We start from the raw sequence: 23,815 nt of genomic DNA, 5'->3' as shown, positions 1-23,815 counted from the left end.
CAGCTACGTTCAATGCAAGGTTGGTGACGAAAGGGTTTTCTCATAAAGAAGGAATTGATTATCGCGAGTTGTTCTAATCGGTCATGAAACACAAGAAAATTCAGCTTCTTTTAGCGATGGTGAGTGCATTTAATCTTGAGCTTGAACAACCTGATATGAAAACTACATTTGTTCATGGGAGCATAGAAGAGAATATTCATATGTCCCAGTCAAAAGGGTTCCTTGATTCTAAGAAGGATCAATTATGTTTGCTAAAGAGATCCTTGTATGGTTTGAAGTAGTCTCCGAGATAATGTTACAAGAGATCTGATTCATTCATGATCTTGAATGGCTATACTTGGAACCAGTTTGATAATTGTCTCTACTCTAATAAATTGTCACCGGATTCCTATATATATATATATATATATATATATATATATATATATATATATATATATATATATATAATTGTCTCTACTCTAATAAATTGATATATCCAAGGAGATGGTTGGAAAAAATGAGTTAAAAGCGACCCTGAAGAATGAGTTTGAGATGAAGGATTTGGGAGTAGCAACGAAGATACTGGGAATGGAGATTTAAAGGAACAGAAAAGCAGGGCGGTTGTGTATTTCTCAACAGAAGTACATTGAGAAAGTTATGCAATCCTTTAATCGTGATCATTCCAAGCCAGTTAGATCTCCTTTGGCATCTCAGTTTAAAATTGGTCCAAATTCTATACCCACTACTAATGAAGAAAGGAAGTGCATGAGCAGGGTTCCATACTCAAGTGTTGTTAAAACTCTCGTGTATGCTATGGTCTGTACCAGATCTGATTTTCCTCATGCAATTAGTGTGGTTAACAGGTTTATTAGCAATCCAAGGAAGAATCACTCGAAAGCTATAAAGTGGATCTTGTGATACTTGAAGGGAACAGCGGATGTCTTTTTGTTGTATGGAGCTAATAGGAAGTATGACTTGGTGGGATATGCTGACTCTGATTATGGTGGTGACTTTTTGAAGCGTAGGTCATGGCCATTCTACATATTTAATTTATTTGAATGTGCCATCAATTAGAAGTCAACGTTACAAGATACCATTTCATTGTCTACAACTGAATCCGAGTACATGTCCATGACGGAAGGAATAAAGGAGTTATGGTTGAAAGGGCTTATTCAGAGTCTTGGTTGGAAGGTAGAGAAGCTTGTCTTGTATTGTGCAAGTGAAAGTTCATTGAGTCTTACTAAGAACCTAATGTATCATGAGAAGACAAAACACATTAATGTTAGGCTGAATTTCATTCTGTATATTCTGGAAGAAGAAAAGGTTTTTCAATACTGAAGATTGACAACGAGGTGAACCCAGGAGACATGTTAAGAAAGTTTTTGTCCGTAGAGAAGTTCAAGCTTTTCTTAGACTTGGTTGATGTTCACAAGAGGTAGGTACCTTTGGGGATAAGTAGCAGGAAGGGAGAGGAAGCTCTTGTTCGAGGTGGAGTTCAGAGGATTTTCAGGTCAAGGTGGAGATTGTTAAATGTGACTCAAGCATTTGAATCATGTTCATGGAGCATTTGGATCATGTTCATGGAGAATTTAGAGCACTTGGAACTCTGTGGAGCACTTAGGATTCATGGAGCATGTGACAAAGGAACAGACCGTATGAGAAAGGAATGGATTGTCTGAAAAAGGAACGGATCATATAGAAGGGGGTTTAGAGCACCTGGAACAGGTTTAGACCACTTGTGAGTGATATGGAGCAACATGGGGACCTTGTTGTCCCACATGTTAAATGGATGGGCCAAGAAGGATGCTCTTGCGCCATGGCATCTCGTCTTGTGTCATGATACTCCATATTGCACCATGAGGTGTTCCTCGTGTGCAACGAGAATCCTTTTTACGCGAAGGGGTACTCCTCTTGTGCCATGAGGAATGATCTTGCACAATGCATGGCCTTGTTGCACCATGCATTTTCCTATTGCGCCATGATGGTGTTGTTGCTCAATTCTTGATGTTCTTATGCCACACTTGAAGCCACTTGCACCATCCATATTCCTGCTGCGCCATGATGGCGCAAGATAGACCAAATTGATCCTTGATGAGCCAAATATGTTATAAAGTCCTCCATGATGCTTAAGGGTATTCAAGGATGCTCAGGATTTTGGTATTGCTCAAGGATTACACCATGTTGTGCCACCATGATGGATGTTGGGCCATTAGTGTTCATGATGCACAACTTGTACATCATGATGATCCACTATGGCTCAAGTTGCTCCATCATGTGTGTTGTTGATGCTTATGGGTTGTATGACATGGAAGAATGTTCCAGAAAATGTTGTATGGTGGATTGTGATTGGTTGACACCTTTCATGGACCTATGGGCCAATGGGCTTGGCCTATTAGGGTTTTAGATGTAATACCTCAAGTATAAATAGGGATCCATGCTAGATCATTTTATATCTTGATTTGTAGAGTGATAGGTGAATATTTTTGTAATTGTACTTGTAACCTCTTTTTGAGATCTTTGAAATAAAGAATACTCCCCTCTTGCCCCATGGATGTTACTCGCCTTAACTGAACCACCTAAATACTGTGACTTATGTGCTTATAGTTTTCATAGTTATCCACTTTACTTCCTAACAATCTTGTAACACATAATTTTGGGTACACAATATGTTAATTCAACTAGTTGTCTTACTCCCTACGTCTAATTTGATTAAGAATAATTAGTGTATTAACAATAAAGTCTCCTGCAACTACCCATTATAATATTAAGTTCTTAATATCATAAATTGGCATAATACATGTGGATTCAACCAAGTGTCTTTGTTCCTCGACTACTTGAACTTGGAGCAATCAGTGAATTGACAATATATTTTTTTAGTTGTGACATCAAACAAATTCATACAAATCAATTTCAACTATTATTACTAAAAATCAAAACATGAAGCATTAAACAACAATTTAAATTAATCAAAACCAAGTAATAATCTAGTGTGTTCACCCACAAGTCCTAAACACCCCCGTAAGTAACTCTAATGGATCGAGTAGCCTTCCATTGAGTTAATAAAACCAATAACATGAATGAATATTATAAAATGACTAATAAAATCCATAAACAAACTTTTAATCATAAAAAAAAATGTAACCTAATGATTATCAAAGTTTGAAACAATAAGACATTAAGAAAGAAGTAATGAAATATGCAACTTAATGAAATTAATGTTGATCCACTGATTGATTGATCTTTAAATAGTGCTTAATCAAGAATCTGATGAAATTTTAACTTGAATATGGATTGGAGTGTTCAAAAATGAATTTAGAGAAGTTTTGAACATGTTTGGAACTCTCCAAAAGTGGGAAAAATCACAGGGAGGGAGTCGAATTTCAGTTAAGGTTGAATCCCTTATAAATAGATGCTAAAACCTTAATTTTCAGGGCATTTTTCTATGTCGGTGTCATAGTGTACATCTTATACGTTGAGGCGTTAGAGAGGGCATTGTAGTGAACATTTTAGATGTTGATCGGTCTTGCAAGCCAACTTTAGCTATGAAAATTGCTAAACTAGCAAAAACACAAAATATAAAAGTTGTAGGTAACTTTGTCTAGTATCCGAAACATCTTGACTCAAGTAAATGGGAGATATAGAACTTGAGATATAACCAAAATGTTGAAGGGAGATCAAATTTAGCAACACCATTTTTCTTTATAACTTCGCATAATTTGTCCCCTATTCTTCGTAGCTTCCTTTTGCTCATATTTCTTGCAGGTTCTGCCCACATTTAAGCACATATGATTACCTGCACATAATGTTCTATAATTAATCAAATTAGTGCCATTCTTGGGCAATCACACTTCAAGTCAACACATTTAGTACAACTTATCATGTTCCTAAAATAGACTTATCAAACCTCCTAAATTTTATTCCAAACTCGTCACGAGATTGGCTTGAAATCATAGACAGTCTTAATCCCTAATCCTCAAAAAAAAAAAATCCCTACATTTTATCGAAACATTATCAATAAGCAAGATATATCGATCTTATGTATCTAATTGCTCATCCAGAACATTTGAACACATTATACATGTTATGCCTATTTTAATTTGGTATTTGAAACCCTATACTTTCTGAACCTTTCCAACAATCAACCTCATGAGTAATCAGTTGAACTCATTGTCAAAGAATCTTTTCCAAGGTGCACTAATAGAGTTATCACAGTCAATAACACTTAATAGACTAACCCATACAGTCCTGTTATCAAGGGGTCACATATTGTTTCACACAATGTCTTCCAGTTGAACTTTATTTCATATTTCTCTTAAGTGTGCATTCATCTATTTCATTGATGACTTCTTGTATGGTAATGATTAAGTGAGTATACATCAGATTTGATTATATTTGTGGGATTGACATGATCTTCAATCTTGATACTTGGAAGTTTATTCGATGTCTTCTGATAGTGATTGACTATGTGAAAACAAGTCCCATCCTAACCCACATAGGCATAGGAATAAGTAAGATGGAGTACTAAGAGCATGTTAACATATATTTTTTGGTTGGGTCCTCAATTGAAAGATCATAATGCCGATCCAAAAACCTTCATTTTTCAAAAACTTAGGTGTTTCACATAACAATTATTTTGATTTTTATATTTTTCTCAAACCAGCTTAGCAACCTACAAAATCAACATTACATATGTAATTATGACTTGATGTATGGAATTCCTATCATTTCACATCTTAATGAGTTACATTCAAGATATAAAGAAGTTACTAAGTCATCACATATTTGGTAACGGCCAAACTCAAGGGAATTAGATAATCAAGGGAGAGTTTAAGGTATAATACCTTCATTCCAAATTGATTGTTTCAATAAAAGTCATCATAATTAACAAAAAAATGATGAGGACAACACACCAGATGGTGCCGGTGGTAGAGGCAGTTTTTATTCTCGAAAAGTTTCACTAATTAGAGGCAGTTGCAATATGTTTCTTTTATGCAGGAATGAACATTGAAAATTTAATTTTTTTTTGAAAATTTTCACTTTTTCTTTAATTATTAGCTTTCTTCTTATGTACACCCCTCCCCAACTTTAAGACATGCATCATCCTCAATACATCAAAAGGTGAATTCTTAAATTAATTATATATATATATATATATATATATATATATATATATATATATATATATATATATCAACTACAAGCATACAAATCAAATCAAATAAAAATAAACTATACTAACTAGCCCTCAATTTCATCAGGGTCTTCGTTTGCACTTGGAATTTGCAACAAGCCTTTTACACCCCTAGGTTAGCGTAGTTGACAAGAAAAGTCTCATGAGGGTTTACAAGGAACTTACCCACAAAGTGTCTGGGTTACATCCTATAATAGCTCTAAGTTTAACATCTTCAACCAGATGGGTTACCTAGAGCGATGATTATAGAGGATCATATGTTAGTTCCTTAGTAGCCAACCATATTATCAATTTCTTACTTTGAGCGATTGGAGGGAAGTATATCTTTGATGAGACCACATTCCTGAGTTTTTCCTAGATCGTGTGGCATGATATCTTTAACATTGTGCAATTCTATGCTTTTTCCTTTAATCCTTCCACGATGACACTTACACCTTAATTTGAACAGCCAAGTATAATTTTTTGGTTGGATTTCTTGACTTGATGTTTGCTATCATGAAACACCTAAATCTTTGGTTTCTAGCTAAGAACGATGTTGTGTTTCATGGTCTATAAATTTTTCTCCACTTGTTAGCACATAATCTCATCCAATGTCAATGACCTATGACAAGGTAAAAGTTTCTCCAAATCGTGGGTGGTGTCATAGAATATATTTATGGTATGCTTATCAAAATAATCATCAATTTTAATTATTACAGATAGATCACCACTGATTGGATGATCATTAGTAGGTCTAAATAATAGAAATCTCACTTTCTGGTTTCCATCTATCATATCAATCGCATCTTCCCAACAACTATATTTGAGCATAAATGGTTGCTAAAAGGACAATCAATAATTATATTTATTTGTTTCAATTTGTCAACTGTTTTAGAATCTATCGAAAAAGAATTTATGTTTCAGCTTTTATAAAAAATGTTATGTAGGGGGTGGTATTAACCTCCATGGACCCCTCCCCAACTTTGGACGATTCCGATCCATTCAACCTTACATTCGAATTTTCAAATTCCATCACTACTTCTTTTATTTCAAACATCATGACTGTCTCTGGATCATCTAAATATACAAAATCATCCACTACAACCTCAAGTTTAGGTGGTGTAGGTTTATGCATAACATTATCACTAGATAGAAAATTTACCGCACTCACTTTTGTATTGTTTGAAAGATTTCCTGTTTGTTGATTTAACTTTTCTTTTATTTACTGCAGTTTTTTTTCAAGCACCAAAATTGATTTGGAGTTGTCTTCCTCCTTGTTAAAGGTTTCATTTATTTATAACATGTGATCTAAATTATTGCTAAATGAAGATGCATCCAATTCTTGATGTTTTGGGAAACAATGTAATTCATGGTGTTGGCTTTGAGTCAAATCGCTAATCCACCAACAATCATTATCAAATGGATCATCGTATGGATCATCATACTATTGATATTGGTCTAGATTTCCGCACACCCACCACATTTCTTGATTCATGGAATTATACTCCTCCATTCACGATCGAGTATCAGCAACAATATATATATATATATATATATATATATATATATATATATGTGTGTGTGTGTGTGTGTGTGTATACACACACGTTGGGCCTTGTTTGTAGACACTGGTGTACCTACACAAAAATTTAAAAAAAATAGTGAAGATTCTAAACTAAAAATAAAACTAAAAGAACTAATTAAAACGAAAAAGGTTTTAAAAAATATTAAACAAAAAGATTGGAACTTTATTAATTAAAACGAAACTATCCATGAGAAAAGTAAGGTAGTCCCGGTTCAGTTGTCGGAAAGTTCTGATTAACACATTTTCTTCCGTAAAATTTTAATTTAATTACTTATATGTAATTAGGGTTTACTATCTTGTAACACATAATTTTGGGTATAAAATATGTTCATTCAACTAGTTGTCTTACTCCCCACATCGAATTGCTCAGGAACAATTAGTGAATTGGAAATAAAGTGTCTTGAAACTACCTATTACAGTATTAAGTACTTAATTTCATAAGTTAGATTACTATATGTGGATTCAAACAAGTGTGTTTGCAACTTGAGCTTGGAACAATTGGTGAATTGATAATATACCATTTTAGTTATGACATCAAAAAAATCATACGACCCAATTTCAACTATTATTACTGAAAGTCATAACATGAAACATAAAACAACAATTGAAATTAATTAGAACCAAGTAATAATCAAGTGTGTTCATCCACAAGTCCTAAACATCTTCAGAAGTAACCCTCATGGGTTAGGCGTCCATTGAGTTTAACTTGAATGAAAATAATAAAATGATTAATAAAATCCTTTAACAAAATTTCAATCATAAAGAAAATGTAACCTAATGGTTATCAAAGGTTGAAACAATAAAACCTTGAGAAAGGAGTGATAAAAGTTGAAACTTAATGGAATTGATGATGATTAATAGATTGAATGTGTAACAACCAGATTTATCAAATATTTTATGAACAAAATACACCCAATATTATATATCAAAACCCATTAGGTAGTTAAGTACTTACAAACACAAGTAAATATAAAGAGTACATGCTAAAACTGCACCCAATATCCCTTTTGTGTCACAAAGTGCTATACAAAAAAATGTAAATTTTCATTTAAAATAACTCATACTTGTCGATGACTATTTTTCCCTTGCTTTGGTTTACATTTTTTGCTTAACACAAACGATACTCACAAAAAGTAAGCACAAGATTAGTTAAAATTTTAATTATAACATTTAACAAATGATCAAATTTATCATTTTGAAATGTTTATATTATATAACATAATGTCAACCTATAAATCATTAGGGAGCTTATGATTTATTTAAAACTTGCCATAAAAAAATCATATACTGTTCCACCAACACATATATCATTCTCTTGGTATACTCTAAATGTAATAGAATAGCTTTGTGAGCTCATTCTAGGTGGTTATGGAGCCAGATGGAAGATCGCATAGACTTTCCTTCGTTGAATCTTGTATTGAAAAGGGGAATGTTGTCAACTTTATCTGATCTTTTGTGATGACGTGTGATTTCATTCTGGTACAAAAAACATGAAATTCCTTGAGGAGTTTGTTTAGATCTTCATTTTCACGGCCTCAAAACATGGAAAGGAGGTGTATTAAATTAGAATTTAAGTTTAAATTTTTTGGCATTAGGAAAAGTATGGAAAGAGGTTATTAAGTAACATCTCGCGTAGCCCACTAATTAAGATTCCTGTCTCATGTGGTTGTGGTGGGTGATTCTAGATAAAAATAGCAAGATTCAGTGTTTTTGGATTTAATGAGGATGATGAGTATGATTTGTGAAAACTTTGAGTGGATGACAATGGCGGTACTTTTGGAAAGCAAGTGAAACCGTGGCATGTTCATTCCACAATGGACTACCTTGTGGTGTGGTGATTTATGGTAGTAAGGAGGATAATGGATTTAAGGAACCTATTTGTTGCTTCTAGAGTTTTACTTGCTTCTTCAGCTTGTTTGCGGTTTTCTCTATTTCTAGGACGAAGACTAAATTACCTATACATAAAGATCTACGATAAAAACTGTTAGCAATATTACGTCCACGGTAACAGTGCCAATTTTTTAAATGTGTCGTAAGAATTTAAATATTTAAAAATCATTTCTTGGTTGCACTAAAAGGATAGCACAGGGAAGCATTGTTGAATCCTCAAGGACATATCCTAATAGTCAATGCCTCTTTGAGTAGGGAACATACTAGTCAAAAACATAAAAATATATAAAAATAGTTTTTGTTTAGAATTAAAGCTAAAAATAGCATTGAAAATAAACTTAATAAAATTCAATATTAAAATGTGTTTCAATATTATTGTGACTCTCTAAATTTTGCAATTAGACTAGATCTAGTTATTTAAACTACTTTCTATCTAAATTGGTACAGAAAACTAATAATAAGGTCTAGTAAATCCTCTTTTACCAAATCAATTAACCAAAGCATTCTCTTTAGTTAATCTTAACTGTTTACTAACTTAATTAAACAAGCTCTTAATCAAATCAAAAAATAAACATTATGAACAATATAAAATTCCCAATAATATTCAACACTTCTCATAAGCTTGGAAGCATAAATATATATGATTTTCGGTTTACAACACAATTAAATCCCAATATGGAATCAATTTTTACTTGTTACTTATTACCACTTTATTAAAACAATTACAGACTTCAATAACTGATTAACTAGAATGATTTAATCCTAAATTAGGTAATCAGGCTAAAACGAATTAAAAATCAAACCTTTGTGAAGCATAAAATGAAACCACTAGAAAGAAACACAAATTAAAAAACCAAATCTAATGATCAATTACATAAAAAGTATGAATCTTTGAAGAACTGAAAACTAAGGTTTTAGCCAAACATGCCTAAAAACAGATCTAGAACAATAAATAAGAAACTAGGCAGTAAAAAGAAATAACTTAGATGGATTGGTCGACTCATAATGTAAGATCCCAAAAAGAGGTATAATTCTCTGATATTAATCTTTTATGTATTTGTCAAGACTAGTCCATATTGAAAAAAGGTAGCAATTGAGTACGCGGGGTGTGCGCATGTGCATGCGCAGCGTGCTCATGCACTTTGCATGATTGCGGAGGCCACCAAGTACGCAGGTTGTACCAGAGGGTACGTTGGGCGTACTAGGGTCATAGTAAAACCCTAATGCCCTTTTTTCCCCTTCTTTAAGGAAAATTATTCCCTCATTTCCATCCACCAATTCTATCCTCCAACCTCCCTCAAACCCTAATTTCGTATTCCTAGCTTGTATGAGTGTTTGTGTCTCATTTGAGTGTTCTTGTGTAGCTTTTGGTGAAGAACGAGCCTTAAAGGAAGGATTGATTGTGCTTAGATCTGAACTCTACTCTTGATGGTTCGTCTTCCAGAGGTATCAAGTTTGAAACTTGCTCATTTTTGTGTTAGTTAATGTTTTGGGTCCATTTTTTGGGTTTTATGTACCAAGTTTGGAGCCTTGTGAGTTTGGTGAACTCCAGAGCATATCTCTTGTCGTTGAGAGTGTATTTGGTTATCTAGATTCATAAAAATGGGAGATTGGTTGTCTAAACCTCTCCATGCATGAGTTATGTGGACTTTTGTGTAGAGAAGGTTAGAGTGTGTGAGTTTGGGACTAGTTCAGCCATGCTAAGGCTTAAAGTCCACGACTTTATGAAGTAATCTGCCTTATTCAACTGAGATTTGTAGTTGTAGGATTTTTCTGAACGGATTAACACCAAGTTAAGTGAGGAGTGGGAGTCTAGGGAATACACCGTACGTACTCCCAACTATATGCAGCGTAGCATTGAGACCCCCCGATATATGCATGGTTGGCTATATGCCCAACGTACTCGATGAGTGTTTACTTTCGTTGACTTTTGAGTTTTTAATCAATATGTGGATCATTGTCCAAGGAGGGGAAAAATGGTTTTTTCACCCACCTAAAATTTTGTAGAGAGACTTGGTCTAGCATTTTGAGCTTATTAGTATTAATTATTAATTAGAGTTGAAAGAGACATAATAAGGCGGACTCTAGACATGTCGTTCGGGTGCGAGATTGATTGCATTCCAATGAGAGGCGAGTCTTCTCACCATACTTACATGTGTGGTAACTTATATGTGACTGGATGGTCTTATTCATGTTTTGGACCAGAGGGTCTTAACTGTATTATTGACCAGAGGGTGTTATCGGTTTATGTGTTGTCACTTATGTTGTTATATTATTATGTGTATCTGTTGAGCTGTTACCAGAGGGCCATACCGAGATGTAAGACCGGAGGGTCTTCACTATGATATATGACCGAAGGGTCCTTATTGAGGTTTATCCATGAGAGACTAATTATCTGTGTATATGGTATTTTGGGGAAGTCACTAAGCTTTGTGCTTACATTGTTAATTAAGTATGTTTTAGGTACATCATAGGATCGCAGGAAGGCACCAACATGATTGTACACAATAGCTTGATGATTAGAGTTTAGGTGGATTCTAGGATAGTTGACTTTTTTTCATGATATTTTGTATTTGACAATTACATTTTTGGCATGGGTGGATTCTATGAACTATTTTCTAAGAAATTTAAAATTGAAATTTTGAGTTGTTAGAAGTTGGTATCAGAGCCTTAGTTTAAGGGATTCAGGCACACCCTCGGGTATGTCTGTACTCAAACTAAGGAGTCATTAAATTTCAGAATGAAATGATTTTCTAAAAAAAAGAGTAAAGGGATTTAAGAGAAAGGCCAGTCGAAATAGTGTGTATAATTAACTAGAGCCCGAGTCGTGATTTCCCGAAATACCCTTACTTGATTATGTTATGAGAATGAGTTATTCCTGAGTTCTTAGAACTGCATGCTAGATTGTAGGCTAAGTGTCTCCACGAGTATGAGCTAGAGTTTCCTGATTTGTGATGTGTTATCCTTTGAAGTCATTTATTTGATTAAAGCCATCCTTTCTAATTGCTCTAGGTATGCTATTTAGTTGTGTATCGTTAAGACTTCATAGCCTTAGAATACATGGTTTAGCCTTTCTTCCTGTTCCTTGTTTGGTTGTGGAGTTAAGGAAGAATCATTTATTTCACTATCTATCGAGCCCTATATCATGTACAATTGGTGTGCATGGAGCGGATGGCGAGGGTGGTGAGATCCTTGCGATGTGATTTGACATCAAGGAATAGTCTAGGTTGAGTGCCTAGATATCTACCTGAGAAGTATGTTGACAGATTAGTTAGATATCCATGTGGGATAAAGTACTTGTGACTTAGGGTCTTAACAGGACAACTTGGGACAAACACGGGTTGGTGTGTAATGTAGTATTAGGGTCGTACTACTGAAAGCACCTGATTCGTACGCGACTCAAGAAGGAATCTTAGGATGCTAAGGAGATTGAAGGGATGTATGAGTATTGTGTGTGCGTTTTAGCCTCTCCCTGATGATTTTTGTTCTTATGTCCCTAATGATTTCCATGTTTATGTTTAAGAGAATACGGTGGTTACCCGATATTCGGGATCCAACATCCCCGAGAGGACAGATACCAGTGACAATGAGATCTGCGGGATCATTGCTGAAGAGGTGGACTCAGTAATCAGGGAGGCTATCCCAGAGATGTTTGATTCTATTAAGACCACGTTGATTGAGACTTTTGAGGAGCGATATGTGTCTTTCACTAAGGGTGCCACTGTTGCATCCACAACATCCCTTGCAACTGTGAGGCCTCAGGGTGGTTATTCTTTGATGTTCTGAGAGTTCAACAACACGAAGCCACTAGAGTTTGAAGGGACCCATGGCCTGATTGATGAAATGAGATGGATCTCCAATGTTGAGGGATGTTTCTATACCTTTTCATGCCCAAAGAACCAGGAGGTTCGATTTGCACTGAACCAGCTTCGGTTGGGAGCGAAGGACTGGTGGAAGTTTGTGACGAATGATTATTCTCCTAAAAAGCATCATGTAGTGATTTGGAAGAGGTTTACCCAACTGTTTTAGGATGAGTTCGTTCCCCGGATGGAGAGGGTACGGTTGGCCCCATGAGTTTCTATCTCTCAAACAGAGGAAAGAGATGGTAACGGAGATCACGAGGATGTTTCACGAGAGAGCATTATTCTGCCCTGAGCACGTGTCTACAGAGCATGCACATGTCAGCTGATTCTTGAGCATTTTGAGGAAGGATATTCAGAAATTTGTGGTGAACTCATCATATATGACATTGGCTGAGCTGCAGACCAATGCCAGTAGGAGGGAGATCAAGTTGGAGACTCGAAAGAGGGAGGAAAGAGAGTCTTAGGGGAGAGATAGGAGACCAGTGCAGTTGCAGCTGGCAAGCACGCAGGCCGAGCCTACTGATTCTAGATCGGGGGGCCAAAAGGACCACACTTATGGCAAGTATGGTAAGAGTCACGAGGGACCTTGCCAATCAGGGATTTGTTTCAAATACGACAAAGAGGGGAATATGGAAAAGGATTTCCCCAAGGGATTTTCACTTTGCTTCCATTGCAATCTGACTGTCCACAGGAAGGTTGAGTGTCCTCAGCTCACTTAGGGTTCAGTTAAGGCCCCTGCTCATGCTACCTTTCATATTACTGATGGACGGCCAAGGAAGGTTGAGGCTCTGAGAGTTTTTCAACTGACTGCAGAGGAGCTTCGCGCATCACCTAATGTTGTTGTTAGTGTGTATCTCTTATTTATATCATTGATTTGAATTGCTTATGCTTATGCAGTGTTTCTTGTAGGTACTTTTCTTGTGAATTTTGTGTCTGCTTTAGTTTAATTTGACTCCAGTACGAGTCAATACTTTGTGTCCTTATCATTTAGTCATTGTTTTAGCACCAGATGTGAGGTCTTGAGTTAGCAATTGAGGGTTTCCATAGCTGATGAGCATGCAGTTTTTGCTACAGATGTCTTTCGTGTTTCTGTTTTGGAGATTTTTAGTGTCGAGTTGCAGATTGATTTGGTGCCACTAGCGATGGGGGATATCTGTGTTATAGTGGGCATGGATTGGTTGAGCCGATTTGGGGCCTTGATTGATTACGAGCGACAGTTGATGATGGTTTGGGACTCTAGTGGGGGAGTGCTTACTATTTACAGTGAGGGTACTAGATCGGGATCAACTTTCTGCTCTGCCGCTAGGGTAAGGCAGAGTCTGTAGCATGGATGTATGGGTTTCCTGGTGTATGTGATGGATCCTAGGGTTGTAACAGAGGGGTCGATTTATGTTTCTGATGTTCCAGTGGTATGTGATTTTCCTGATGTTTTCCCCGAGGAGTTACCTGGTGTACCTCTTGAGAGGAAGGCGGAGTTCCAGATTGATCCGGTTCCAGGGGAAGCTCCTATCGCCAAGGCATCGTATCGTCTTGCACTGTCCGAAATGCAAGAGTTATCCTCACATCTTTAGTAGTAGTTGGGGAAGGGATTCACTTGGCCGAGTAGTTCGCCGTGGGGAGCGCCGATCCTTTTTGTCAAGAAGAATGGTGGTTCACACCATATGTGCATCGATTACTGGGGGTGTTGTAACATCCCATTTTTCAAGTCCAAAAAATGTCATTTTTGATATAACGATTCATAAATCATTTTCTAGAAAAACATCATCAAGTTGTTTCATTACATATAAACCATAGACCCTGGGTCTCAACCATGTCACAAAACAATAATAATACTACTAATAATAATATCGTAGTATAATCCCAAGAATCTCATAATCCAGAAATCTGATGCATGTGTGATGCACTGTTACCATGCCGACACCTTCCCCTTCGTTGAAGAGGTACCTGAAACAATACTAAAAACCATAAGCAAAAAGCTTAGTGAGTTCCCCCATCATACCACATACCACATAACGCCTAATCTGCGGTATCTTTCAACCGGTATCTATCCGACATAACTAGGAGTCGGGCTCCCATTCAGTATGTTCAACTGGTAATCGGGAGCTACCCTCCCCTTCGGTATCTTTCAACTGGTAACCGAGAGTTAACCTCCCATTCGGTATCTTTCAACCAGTAATCGGGAGGTAACCTCCCGTTCGATATCTTTCAACCGGTAAATGGGGACTATTTCACCACCTACCACTACCACATAATATCATATCATATACATACTGATAGGCATATATGGATTCTTACGATCCCTTCAGTATCTGTCAACCGGTATCCGGGGACAATTTCATCCCTACTACTACAGGTATGTTTCACCTAGCATTCCTGTTAGTGGGTCGGCATTGTGGCCTTAGCCCCACCTCTACTGGAAGGTAACTCACCTCAAAGTCGTGTTGTAACCGAACTTTCCTCGATGTTGTAATTAACCCCCTCGAGCTCCTACACATAACAACCTTCCTTAATTTCCCTTTCGTGGTCAATTCAGGTCAAAGTCAAATTCAAGGTCAACACCTTGGTCAAAGTCAACATCTGGTTGACTCGACTCGCCGAGTTCGTCCACCAACTCGTCAGGTTCCATAATCCACAAATGCTACAAGTTTCGATCCTACTCGTCGAGTCTTTCAAGAACTCACTGAGTTATCCTTCATACAGAGTCAGGACCCTTTGCACATGACTCGGCAATTTTATCCTTTAACTTGTCGAGTCTGTCTTCATGCTAGTTGGGACGTTTAGTCCTTGAGTCGACGAGTTCCCCATGAACTTGTTGAGTCCTTCTTCATGAAAGTTGACACTTTTAGTCCTGAACTCGCCAAGTTCGTCCTTGACTCGTCGATTCCTTTTTCATACAATTGGACTAAGTCTTGAACTCGTCAAGTTTGTTCTTGAACTCGCCGAGTTCCAAGATCTTCAGGTCCATAAACAAATCCAACTGGCTGAGTCTTCTTCCAACTCAACACATTTCTCGTTATCAGAAGAGGTTTGGGGGAAACTACGACCCAACTCGCCGAGTCGCATGAGCAACTCGTCGAGTCCCTTTATGTCCAAAACTACTCAATCAATTTCAGTCTGGCTTAATGCATCCAAAACATAGATCTGACCTCCTAGGGTCCATTTTACACATAAAGTTACAAAGTTTATGTTCATGCATGGGGTATTTGGATCAAATGGTCATAAAAAGAGGTTGATATGATGGATGGGACTCCCATGGCCACAAATTTGGCACCTTTATGCCATGGGGTCCCTCTAAGGCTCTGGATCCAAAGTTATAACTCGAAAACACGCTTTCACCCATGAATCTTATAATATGCTCCATAAAATCGTAAACTACCCCATTGAGGGATGTAAGGAAGGAATGAGCAAAGTATAGACTTTATACCTCAAATGAGCTAGAAAATTGGCACAATATCTGGATCTACTTGAATCCCTAAGAACCTCTGAGCTTTCTCTTCCTTCTCTAGCTTCAAGATCACCACAAACACACAACTATGGTTCAAGAATACTCACATCAAGCTAGGGTTTCGTGAATTTTGTTTGGAGGTGATGGAGGCTGTAATGAAGGCCAGTTTAGGTGTTTAAATAGGGTGCAAACCCTCAAAATTAGGCTTTCATCCAGTCTGTCCTACTCGTCGAGTCGGGGCATCCGACTCGGTGAGTAGGTCCTTCCACCCGCGTCAAAATTTTACCTTGACTTGACGGTTTGGGGCTCCCAACTCGCTAAGTCCCAGAGTAAAAATGCAAAAATTCATATTTAAAATATGTTCCAGGAACCAGGCACTACAAATCTCCCCCTCTTATTTTAGACTTCGTCCTCGAAGTCTGCTACTACGTCTGGAAAAAGCTCAGTTTAGTGCTCTCTCATCTCGTCCTCCAGCTCCCAGGTCCATTCGGAGCCCTTGCAGTGCTACTATTACACCGTCACCAGCTCGACCCTCTTGTTCCTCAGATCCTTGGACTTCCTTTCGAGGATAGCTATTGGTCGCTCGATGTAGTTCAGGCTATCAGCTACCTTAATATCCTCTAGAGTTACCACCGCTGACTCGTTTACCAAGCACTTCCTCAGCTGGGAGACAAGGAAAATGTTCTGGATCTGGCTAAGCTCGGGTGGCAGATCCAATCTATATGCTACCTTGCCCACCCGGGCGGCAACCCTGAAAGGCCCAATGTACCTAGGGTCTAACTTTCCCTGCTTCCCGAATCGAATGACACCTTTCCAAGGTGACACCTTTAGGAGGACCATATCCCCAACCTGGAACTCTAGGTCCGAACGGCGCTTGTCGGCATAACATTTCTGCTGACTTTGAGCAGTCTGAAGCCTGCTCCAAACCTGTCGGATCCTCTCCGTTGTCTTTAGTACCACTTCGGTACTCCTCATGACCCTATGTCCAACCTCACCCTAGCATATCGGGGCCCTATACTTCCTCCCGTATAACATCTCGAATGGGTTATGGTCAATACTTGTGTGGTAGCTATTATTGTAAGAAAACTCTGCCAAGGGAAGGTACGTATCCCAACTACCACCAAAGTCTAAAACACATGACCGTAGCATGTCCTCCAAAGTCTGGATGGTCCACTCGCTATGGCCTTCTGTCTGTGGGTGAAAAGCGGTGCTAAAGTGTAGACGAGTACCCAAATCGTCGTGAAACTTCTTATAGAATCCGGAAGTGAATCGTACATCTTTTTCAGAAATCAAGGAGACTGGCACTCCATCTTGAGCTACTACCTCTCAAATGTAGATGTTGGCCAGTTTCTCGGCTGAGATTCTCTCCCTGATCGTATAAAATGGGTAATCTTGGTCAACCGATCCACGGTGACCCAAATTGAATCCACTCCCTGTGCGGTCCTGGGAAGCTTTGTGATGAAATCCATAATAATATCTTCCCATTTCCACTTGGGAATCCAACAGATATATCTTTACATGAGGCTTCTGGTGCTTGGCCATGACCTTCCTGTAGTTCAAGCACCTCTCGACGTACCAAGCTACATCCCGCTTCGTGCAGGGCACCAATAGTCCAGACGAAGATCTCTATACATCTTCGAATCCCCTGGATGACAAGGTGCCCAAGAAATTGCACCTCGCACAATGAGAACTCACACTTGGAGAACTTAGCGAAAAAGGCCTCCCTCCTCACGGTATCCAACACCTCTCACAAGTGCTCCGCATGATGCTCCCGCGTCTTGTAATAACCCAAGATGCATCAATGAAAACTATCACGGACCGATCCAGCATTGGTCTACATACGCGGTTCATGAGGTCCATGAACACGGCAAGAGCATTGGTGAGCCCGAAGGGCATCACTACGAACTTGTAGTGGCCATAGCGAGCCCAAAAAGTAGTCTTCTGTAAATCCTCGTTTCTGACCCTCGTTTGATGGTAGCCTGAACACAAATCTATCTTGGAAAACCAAGATGCCCCTTGAAGCTAATCGAAGAGATCATCAATCCTCAGTAATGGGTAACGATTCTTCACCGTTACCTTGTTCAACTCTCGGTAGTCTAAACACATCCGACGCAAACCGTTCTTCTTCTTCACAAATAGGATCGGGGCTCCCCAGGGTGAACTACTCGGCCTAATGAATCCCTTTTCGAACATCTCCTACAACTGTGTAAACAACTCCTTTATCTCAGTAGGAGCTAACCGATATGGTGCCTTGGCTATCGGAGCCGCACCTGGGACCAGGTCGATCCTGAATTCTACCTGTCTCTCTAGAGGTACCTAGGCAGCTCCTCTGGGAATACATCCGAGTACTCTCGCACCACTGGTACATCACTCACCGTATCCTGACCCGTCTCTCGGGTATCCATAACGTAGGCAACATACCTTGCGTAACCCTGATGTAGGTAGTGCCTAGCCTTCACTGCTCAGCATAACGTTGGTCCACGCTGCAGCCTCACGCCCTAAATCATCTTCTCTCCCCCACTTGGGGTCCTGACATGTACCAACTACTGCGTGCAGTCAATTACTATCTTGTGCGGCTCAACCCATCCATGGTGTTGATAACCTTGTTCTCATGCATCGGAATAGGAACCAAGTCTACTAGGTAGCGCTTCTGAAAAAGTCTCAAAACACAATCTCTGAACACCTCTGATTCTTGTACTGAACATTCGTCGGCAATCTCGACCTCTAGAGGGTAATACAGCATGCCTGAAGACTCAGGAAATCTCCTGCTAAGTGCGAGACAGAGAGAGACAAAAGATTGGGTAGCCACCGAATCGAATAACACCTGGACTAGGATACTGTTCAGGTGGAACGATCATAAATAGCACATGAAACACAAAAATAAATATCATAAATGACATATAATAAAGTCAAGGGAGAAGAAAGCATACCCATCACCACATCGGGTGCGGCACGCGCCTCCTCAGCGGTCAACTGGAAGGCTTGCCTCCTCACCACTAGAGCATCTGTCTTGCCTTGATGGCCATCCGTAATCCGTAGGGTCGTTGGAGTTGGCGCCGCCACTGGCACTGCTGATAACAATCAAGGGCAGTTGGCCTTCTTGTGGTCTTTCTGATTGCAATGAAAGCAAATTAGGTCTGATGTCTGGAGGGTGGGGGTGGGAGCAGTACAATCCCTGCCAAAGTGTCCGATCTTGCTACATTTATAGCAGCCTGATCCACCGGACTGGAAAACTCCCTCATGTGACCTGCTGCATTTCCCACAGCGGCTCCGACCCTGCTGGCCCTTCGACCTAGAGTCAACTCCCTTGGGTTTCTTCCCCGAAACCGTAGTACTGTGCTCAACATCTCCCTTCCTCTTCTGTAGGTGCTCAATGTAAATCTCTCTCTCCCTAGCCCTAGCTATCATGTCATCCAATGTATGGGATGTTGAGTAGATGACATGTTTCCAAATGTCAGCTCTCAACACATCATGATAGCCGGTCTTCCGCATCTCCTCGTCCCCCGCATACTGTAGCACCATCAAATCCCTCTCTCTAAACTTGGTGGTAATCTCCACAACCGACTCAATCGTCTGTCTCATTTCAAGGAACTCCATGGCCAGCTGTTGAAGCTCCACAACTGGCACGAAATCATCCCTAAAGCACGCCACAAAATCTGACCAACTCATAGCCTCAATGGTTGAGGATCCCAAAGAATCACCAACTGACTTCCACCAATCTCTACCTCTGTCTCTCAAACAACATGCAGCATACCAGACCTTCGACCCCTCAGGGAAGAAGCTTGTCAACTGAGCAAACTCCATGTCTGCGATCCACCTCCTAGCAACAAAGGAGAGTGTGAGTGCCCCGGTCTGGCCAGATGTCATGTCGCTCCTGAATGCCCGGAGGCGATCCTCCATCAGCTCGATAATTCCCTCTTTATCAACCCAAAAATCACAGGGATCACCTCAAGGATGCCTCTCGTGATCTCTAATGTGATGAACTCGCTCATCCCCTTATCAAATGGTTCGGAAGCCAAACCTAAACCTAATCCTAATCCTGACCCTGATCCCAATCCTCCTACTCTGTGACACGTAATCATCACCAATCTGAAAGAAAACATACAATTATCAGGGTCACATAGAATCTCGAGGGATGCTACACACTTACAAGTTCCTTGGTTCTACCTTGACACTCCTTGACTCGAGTACGGATCCTCTGCTTTCAGTAGTACCGACCCATAATACCTTCCACATCTATCCGTACTTTCCTTAAGGATTGCCTTGAATTCACTATGTCCTTTCTACTAGTGTTGCACATTGTACTAATCTCATCCTAGGCTTACCCTAGGGTAACTCCTCCAACCCAATCTCCACCATCAGCTGCATAAGAAGCTCCTACCACCTTCACCTAACTAGCTCGCGAGTACCATTACATATCATTAAGACCAGATAATTCTTCGAATGAGAGGTCCTACTCAACAACAGTTGGACTCAAACAATAGCTGCGAAATAGGGCTAGACCTAACCTTCTGAAATTATTTAGTCCTCACAATATGTAACTTAACGTATGCGTTTACTAGTTAGTTAAAGATAACTCAAACTCCTAATAGCACAAAGAAAGCAGCATTCGGGCATTGAGTAACCCAAACCAAGCATATCTTATCTAGGTTAACATGCAGCTCAATTAGGCATATACAACAGGCATAACAGGTGTCTTCCTAGATCCTTGGCCATATTCTAGCATGTAGTTTTCATATTCATATTGTAACATATCATAACATAATATGTATGGGTATCTTGGTGAAAACTTACTTGAGCACCACACACCTTGTTCTTTTCAAAATTATTTCCTCCTTTCAAATTGTTTTCAAAATTCTTTTTATAAAATGTTTTTACTTTTGAAAATTTCCATATCAAGTCCTTATTTTGAGTTCAAACACACCCAAGAGTGTGCCTGAATCCCTTAAACCAAGGCTCTGATACCAACTTGCAACATCCCAAATTTCAAGGCCAAAAAATTTCATTTTTGATATGACGATTCATAAAACATTTTCTACAAAAACATCATCGAGTTGATTAGTTACATACAAATCATTGACCCTGGGTCTCAACCATATCACAATACAATAATAATAATAGTAATAATAATAATAATATCAGAGTACCATCCCAAGAATCTCATAATGCAGAAATCCAATCAGTGTGTGATGCGCTACTACCGTGCCGGCTCCTTCCGCGTGTACCTGAAAAAAAACTAAAAATTGTAAGCACAAATCTTATGAGTTCCCCATCATACCATATACCACATAGTGCCTGCAGTATCTTTCAACCGATATCTATTTAGAATAACTGGGATTCGGGCTCCCTATCAGTATCTTTCAACCAGTAATAGGGATATAACATCCCCTTCGGTATCTTTCAACCGATAATCGGGAGCTAACCTCCCCTTTGGTATCTTTCAACCGGTAACTGAGGACTATTTCAACCCTACCACTACCACAAAATATCGTATCATAAACATACTGCTAGGCATGTATGGGTTCCTACGACCCCTTCGGTACCTTCAATCGGGATCCGAGGACTATTTCATCCCTACTACTACAGGAATGTTTCACCTAGCATTCTAACGCGTAAACATATTAGATAATGGCATACTAGATAACAATCACAAAGACAATCATCTAAGAACAACTCTTACTAATGGGTTGTCATTGTAGCCTTAGACCCACTTCTACTGGAAGGTAACTCACCTCAAAGTCATGTTGTAACCGAAATGTCCTCGATGTTGTAATCAACCCCCTCGAGCTCCTACACATAACAACCTTCTTTAATTTCCCTTCCGTGGTCAAATCAGGTCAAAGTTAAAGTCAAGATCAACACCTTGGTCAAAGTCAACTTTTTGTCAAAGTCAACATCTGGTTGACTCGACTCGCCGAGTTGGTCCACTAACTCGTCGAGTTCCATAATCCACAAATGCAACAAGTTTCAATCCTACTCGTCGAGTCTTTCAAGAACTCGCCGAGTTGTCCTTCATAAAGAGTGGGGACCCTTTGCACATGACTCAGCGACTTTATCCTTTAACTTGTTGAGTCTGTCTTCATGCTAGTTGGGACGTTAAGTCCTTGAGTCGCCGAGTTCCCCAACAACTCGTCGAGTCCTTCTTCATGCAAGTTGACACTTTTAGTCCTAAACTCGACGAGTTCATCCTTGACTCATCGAGTCCTTCTTCATACAATTGGGACTAAGTCTTGAACTCGCCGAGTTTGTTATTAAACTAGCCGAGTTCCAAGATCTTCAAGTCCATAAATGAACCCAACTGGCTGAGTCCTCTTCCAACTCAACACATTGCTCGTTATCAGAAGAGGTTTGGGGGAAACTGCGACACAACTCGGCGAGTTGGATGAGAAACTCGTCGAGTCCCTCTATGTCCAAAACTACTCATTTGTTTTCAGTCTGTCCTAATGTATCCAAAACATAGATCTGACGTCCTAGGGCTCATTTTACACGTAAAGTTACAAAGTTTGCGTTCATGCATGGTGTATTTGGCTCAAATGGTCATAAAAAGAGGTTTATATGATGCATGGGACTCCCATGGCCACAAAGTTCGCACCTTTATGCCATGGGGTACCTCTAAGGCTCTGGATCCGAAGTTATAACTCTGAAACAAGCTTGCACCCATGAATGGTCCCATAATATGCTCCATAAAACCCTAAACTACCCCCATGGAGAGATCTATGGAAGGAATGAGTAAAGTATAGACTTTGTACCTCAAATGGGCTAGAAGAGTGGCATAATCTATGGATCTACTTGCTTCCCCCAAGAACCTCCGAGCTTTCTCTTCCTTCTCTAGCTTAAAGATCACCAAAAACACACAACTATGGTTCAAGATTACTCAAAATGGTCTAGGGTTTCGTGAATGTTGTTTGGAGGTGATGGAGGCTGTAATGAATGCCAGTTAAGGCGTTATAATAGGGTGCAAACCCTCAAAATTAGGGTTTCATCCAGTCTGGCCTACTTGTCGAGTCAGGGCATCCAACTCGGTGAGCAGGTCCTTCCACCTGCGTCCAAGTTTAGCCTCGACTCGATGTGTTGGGGCCTCCAACTCGCCGAGTCCCATAGTAAAAATGCAAAAATTCATATTTAAAATACATACCGGGAACCGGGTGCTACAGGTGTCTTGGTTTTCCAAGATCGACTTGAGATCTGGATATCATCAAATGAGGGTCCGTGAGGAGGATATTTAGAAGATAGCCTTTCGGACTTGTTATGGGCATTACGAGTTAGTGGTGATACCTATAGGGCTCACCAACACACCGGCGGTGTTCGTGGACCTCATGAACCGGGTGTGTAGGCTCATGTTGGACCAATCGATAATCGTTTTCATTGGCGATATTTTGGTATATTCGAAAACTAGGGAAAAACATGAGGAGCATCTTCAGTAGATTCTTGGGGTGTTCAGGATGTAGAGCTTTATGCCAAATTCTATAAGTGCGATTTCTGGTTATGAGAGGTCTAGTTCTTGGGGCACCTTGTTAATCAGAACAATATTTTCGCTGATCCAGCCAAAGTTAAGGAAGTTATGCGATGAGAGGTGCTAAGATCTCCATCTGAAATTTGGAGCTTCCTTAGTGTGGTAGGTTATTATCGGAGATTTATCAGAGATTTTTCCAAGATTGTTGTTCCTCTCATCAAATTGACCAGGAAGGATGTTGTTTTTATTTGGGCGCCTGAGCAGTAGACATCATTTGAGACATTTCACCAGAGGTAGTGTGAGGCTCCAGTACTATCCCTGCCGGAGGGAGTGGAGGAATTCATAGTCTATTGTGATGCATCCATAGTTTGGTTAGGTGCTATTTTGATGCAGAGAGGGCACGTAATAGCATATGCAACAAGGCAGC

The sequence above is a fragment of the Lactuca saligna genome, chromosome 5 (assembly GCF_052625555.1).
Source record: "Lactuca saligna cultivar CGN05327 chromosome 5, ASM5262555v1, whole genome shotgun sequence".
Lineage (NCBI taxonomy): Eukaryota > Viridiplantae > Streptophyta > Magnoliopsida > Asterales > Asteraceae > Lactuca > Lactuca saligna.
This window is presented reverse-complemented; position numbering follows the sequence as displayed.